The following is a 5,948-nucleotide window of genomic DNA, read 5'->3' on the forward strand; positions in this document are numbered from 1 at the left end:
GACCAAAACTAGTGTCTTAATACAATAAGTGTGTTGCTGCACACAGATTCTGTGACTTGGGAATCTGGAGCAATTTAACTAGACAGTTCTGGTTTGGGGTCTCCTGAGAGGCTGCAGCGTCTGAAGTTCAGACGGGCTGGGGCTCGATGCCAGGGCGGCGCCCTCACGTGACTGCTGATGGGAAGCCTCAGGCCCTTACTACGTGGTCTCTGTAGGTCCCCGTGAATGATTTCCTGACTTGGCACCTCCTCATGCTTCCCACCGCCCTTGCCTGCTTACCTCACCACCTTCTTCCCTTCCCAGTGGTTCTGACCTTAACAGGGCCGCAGACTCACTGAGGGACACTCTAGTGAAGCCCAAGCATCCACAGCACAGAATGTCCCAGAGAGAGTTTTGAGAGGCTCCAAGGTCCACAGAGAGCTCTGTGAAACACAAATCCTACTGGGTGACTTCCTGTTTAAAATCCTTCCATGACTCCCAGACCCCCAGGATAAAAACTCCTTCATGGCCCAATCTGATTGCCACTTACTTTTATTAATATCCGCAGCAGTGCTAACATCACACTCACAGTCCTCTGTAGGTGGGGACTTCTCACACTCTTTCCCATCCTTCAAAGACCCCCGCAAGAACTGAGTTTTACTCTTCCTGTTTTGGAGACAAGGAAAATGCTAGAGCCGAGATATGGCTCATCTAAAACCATATCTTGGAAAGAAGCCAATTTGGGTTGTATTGTCCATTACAAAAAAAAAATCTGAGTTAAGGAGACAGAAACGAAGGTGGCTCCTCTGGCTGACTCATGTCCTATGACTGACAGTGCCCTCTGCTGCAGGGTTCAGAGTCGGGGTCACTGTATGCCTGTCAGTTCCGGGTCTGTTCTGTTCCCAGGGCTGCAGGAGCGCGCCAAGCCATGGTCCTGCCCCCTGCAGCTCGCTTATATGTTGGAGGAGACAGAACTCGAGGGAAATAACAAGTCAGTACGGAATGTGTCCTCTCTGGGAGAAGAGGGGGTAGTTCCACATGCTGGAGAGCGGGGGCTGTTGCCACCATCCTCCACGATGATAGAGGCTTGTGGGGCAGGGGCAGTGAAGTAATGGGAAGTAGATGGGTTCTGGGTGTATTTTGAAGGTAAAATCAACTGAATCTGCTGATAGATTAGATGTGAGAAGTGAGCAAACAGTGTCTCCAGGCACTGGCCTGAGCCATGGGGTAAACAACATTTCTATTATCTGAGAAAGAGAAGCTGCTGGTTGGGGTGGGCGGGGAGAAGGGAGCAGGACTGGGGGTTCTAGCAATCAATCGCTGAGTGACAGACCATCCTGAACTCAGTTCTGCTCACGAGCCTCCTGTGCGGGCAGAGCTCAGCGGGGACCTGGCGGGCGAGGCGGCTCGCGTGCTGGCTGGGCGGGCCGAGGCTCCGGGCACGCCTGCTGCTGACACGGGCTGTTGGGTGGAACCCCCACACCTAGCCTTTCTGCACCAGTGTTCCGTCCCTCCCCGCCGGGAGGCCAGGCTCCAGGAGTGAGACTCAGATGAGGTGGAAGGGTGTGGCATTTTATGCGCCAGCCCGAAGTCCCTTGGCTCATTCCTACTCTCCTCTATTGCTTGACGGAGTCATAGAGGTCTGCCAAGCTCAAGGGCAGGGGACAGGGACCCTGGATCTCCATGGGGCGTGTCAGCATCACATTCTAGAGGAGTATACGGGGTGGTGGATATCCTGTTGCCCTTTTGGGGAAATACATCCTGCCACAGGAGGAATGCGGAGATCAAGACCTGTCAAGTGTGAATTGGGATGCTGTGCAAGCAGGTGGATTCAGGAGTCAAAAGAGGTCAGAGTCAGAGAAATAAAATGTGAGGCTGCTGTATACTGCTGGTATCACAGCTATCTGGGATGAGTGGAGAGGAAGGGGGTTATGAAGCCTGGCAATACTTACTGTGCCGTGAATACATATATTCTCAGCGTCGTGGGAGACGGTTTGTGGAGACTGTGCAGCTGGGCTCGCTGCTGATATTAACGTGGATTTCAGCTCAGTTTCCAACTCTGCATTTTAATCTCCCTCCCAGTGCCCTGGTGCCAGAGCCCTAGGATCAGATCTAACGCAGTCCCGTTTGTCCCCAGGAAACTAGCCTCTCTGCTGTGCTTTGGAAGTACCTACAGGCTACCCCTGTGAAACAATAGCCATGAGTGTTTAGATTCTTATAAAACCTAAAATCTTCAAAAGGGCAATATTGAAAAATAAAGAAATGAATTATTCCATTGTTGAGCAGCTTCATGTCAGAGTAAGAAAGAACAAGAAATGATGATGGTTAAAGCACTCAGTTGAGATTAAAAAGATGAAGAAAGAAATGAGATAAGAATGCCATTTTTCATCCTTAAGAGATCAGATGATGCTTAGAAGCAAGGCTCTAGTAAAGCATCAGGAGATCTCTATTTTATGATCAGACTACACAAGCTTCCTGCAAGGAGATCCAACCAGTCCATCCTAAAGGAGATCAGTCCTGGGTGTTCATTGGAAGGACTGATGCTGAAGCTGAAACTCTAATACTTTGGCCACCTCATGCGAAGAGTTGACTCATTGGAAAAGACCATGATGCTGGGAGGGATTGGGGGCAGGAGGAGAAGGGGACGACAGAGGATGAGATGGTTGGATGGCATCACCGACTCGATGGGCATGAGTTTGAGTAAACTCCGGGAGTTGGTGATGGACAGGGAGGCCTGACGTGCTGCGATTCATGGGGTCGCAAATAGTCGGACACGACTGAGCGACTGAACTGAACTGACACAAGCTTCCTAGCATTATGCATAAAATATTCCATAATCTGACCCTTCTCTTTCCCATCTCGTGTGATAGCAACCCCCGTTAAGCCCCATTATATTCTGTTTACTCCACTCAGATCCCCCACACCTCCACATCTGCTCACCTCTCCAGGGCTTTGCTCCCCTTTTTTATTTCTGGCATACCCCTACACATCCTTCAAAGTTCATCTTAAATGTTCCCTGCCCTGTAAATAAGTGTCCCTATAGTCTTTGGTAGTCCTGTAAATGCTTGTCCCAAGCAGCATCAGTCTCTTCAGGGCTGTAACCCCGGGTACTCTTTTCAGCACCCTGGCACCCAGCAAAGCTGGGCCCAGAACAGTCAAATCACTGTACGTTTTGCTTTTGGAATGGATACTCTAAAACTTTAACACTGCACTCTGGCACAGAAAAGCAGTTTGTTTCCACTCCCATTTCTTGGTCTTCCTTCTAGACTTGCCTGCGTGGCTGCTGAGGGAGGCCTGGCCCTACTGCTGAGCTCCGTCACCCACTCGTAGGGCAGCCCCACGGCCTAGACCTGAGGACAGTGTTGTCCCCAAACTCAGCTTCATTTCTGCCTGCTTCATAGGTGTTGGTGAGCGAACCCTACAAACTCGCCAATTTCCAAGTCATCGGGAGGCTGGCTCTTACCCTGAGCTGCCATAGCCCAGAGTCTGTTGGCTTCTGTTCATAAAACCTGAACTCTGGACAATCAATGGGCTTAACAAATCATTTTGATTAACTAGATTCGTGAGCTACAGACTCTGGTCCTTAATGTAGCTGTAAGAAGCTTGACGGGGACTTCCCCGGTGGTCCAGCAGTTAAGAATCTGCCTGTCAGTGCGGGGAACACAAGTTTGACCCCTGGTCCAGGAAGATCCCACGTGCCATGGGGCAATTAAGCCAGAGAGTTACAACTGGAGAGCAGCAACTTTAGGCCCACCACAGCCAAAAATAAAAATAATACAGTAAACACATAAATAACAGTAAAGTCAGGACGCTTGAGGAAAAAGGGCAGAGGGATATATTTGAAGTACCCTGTGAAAGCGGCGTGGCTATAAGAACACATGACTTTATACATAGCTCTGATATTTTTATTTATTTAGATTTAGAATGTTGTGCTTAATTTCTGTTGCACAGCAAACTGATTTGGTTTTATATATGTATATACATATATATATATATTGTTTTTCATGTTCTTTTCCATTATGGATTATCACAGGATGTTGAGTCTAGTGTCCTGTGCTATATTACTATATATAGTGTAGTATATACTTTGAGTTTCATCTGCTAACTCCAAACTCCCAATCCTTTCCTCCCTCAACGCCCTCCCCCTGGCAACTGCAAGTCCATTCTCTTTGTCTGTAAGTTTATTTCCATTTCACAGGTATGTTCATTTGTGTTGTTTTGGATTCCACATGTCAGTGATATCACACGATGCTTATCTTTCTAGCCTGACTGCCCTGGGTCTGATGGCCCCCTGAGACAGCCGCCTCGGTGGGGTCCTGTGACGTCACCCTCAGCACCTCCGGGTGTCTCCGTGGGGCCTGGCAGAGCTGACTACCCCGTACCCAGGGGCAGTGAACCTGTGGATTCCCCCGTCACGCAGCGGGGACTCACTTAACGGTTGCCGAGCCAGTAGCAAGAGGTGGAACCTCTGAGGGCAGCCCTCCTCTAGGAATCATTGTTGGCTGGCACTGAACAAGCCCCAGTTGCCAGAAGAGGCAATTGGGCATTTTCCTGTTTACTCGTGTGTCAGCTGCCAAAAACTGCTACTAAGTCAGTGTTTTGGAACCTGGAGTGTATTTCCTAGAAACGATGTCGTGTGTGATGGTGAGGTGGCAGCCAGCTCAGTTACACGGATTCAGCTCTTAGGGACCTCACCTATTAATCCTGCAAAGACTGGCCAGTCGTCTGGGAGCGTTCATGTGTGTGTGTGTATGTGTGTGGGGGGAGGGTCAGGAGACATTGACGGGATCTCACTCCTCCTCCCCCAGGAGCCCAGGAGCGTCACAAGCTCCCTACCCTCTCGCCAGCCCCCATCACAGAGGCTGGAGAAGCCCAGGGGCAGGAGGAAGTGGGTGGGTGGGAGCCGGTGTGGGGTGGGCTCCTTCCTGCCCGGGAGCCACGAGGCTGCATCCAGTTCTCAGCTGACTCCTCTCTATTATTGAACATAATAATGTTTATTGTTCTTCTTAATCCAGTAGACATGGTAGTTCATTTTAGAAAACTTAAAAAACATAGAAGGAAGGACGTTTAAACATTGCATATTCTCACCAATTTGGTGTACAGACTTTGAGTGTTTCTGTTCATGTGTCTATGCGTAGATTTATGTATATGTTCAATACACTTTGCAAATGATATATTGTGAATATGTTTTTGTGTCATTATTTTCCTGCAGCATTTCAAAATGGATAGATACACCATAATTTATTTTATCGACCTCCTGTGGTTGGTCTATTAGGTTTGCTACCAAGATTACCCTGTGCTTTGCATGGATCCACTGTCATTTCCCTGGATGATTCGAAAAGAAGACAAGGTGTGTATGTGAGTTCAGGCGTTCAGTTAGTACCAAGGTGCCTCTGCCCACTTCCCTCCCCTTGTGAGTGGGGAGGCTTATCTCCACCTTTCCACCACATCATGTCAAAACATTTACACACTCTTTACTAAATTGATAAGCAAAACATTGTGCTGGGCTTTGAGTTTGTTTCTTTTCTGAGTATCGATGAGCTTGCACATTATTATATGTTTATTAGCCCTTTTGTGAATCACTTCTTTCTTTAAATCAAAACACTGGTGTCCTTGGATTGTTATGGCCCTTTGGAACAGAAGTGGGTGGATCCAGTTTTTATTACACTTTGAAATGTAAGTACAGGCAGACCTTCCCAGGGTAGTGAATTGTCTGTCTGACTCCCTAGGCCTTCTTGTTCTTTTTTCACATTTTTATTGGAGTGTAGTTGATTGACAATGTTGGGTTACTTTCTGCTGTAAAGCAAAGTGAATCAGTTATGCATCTATATTGACATATATCCACTGGTTTTAAGATTCTGTTCCCACATAGGTCATTACAGAGTATCGAGTGGAGTTCCCTGTGCTATACAATAGGCCCTTATTAATTTCATATTTTATATATAGTAGTGTGACTCCCAAGTCCTTTC

This window comes from Cervus canadensis, chromosome 8 (genome assembly GCF_019320065.1).
Source record: "Cervus canadensis isolate Bull #8, Minnesota chromosome 8, ASM1932006v1, whole genome shotgun sequence".
Classification (NCBI taxonomy): Eukaryota; Metazoa; Chordata; class Mammalia; order Artiodactyla; family Cervidae; genus Cervus; species Cervus canadensis.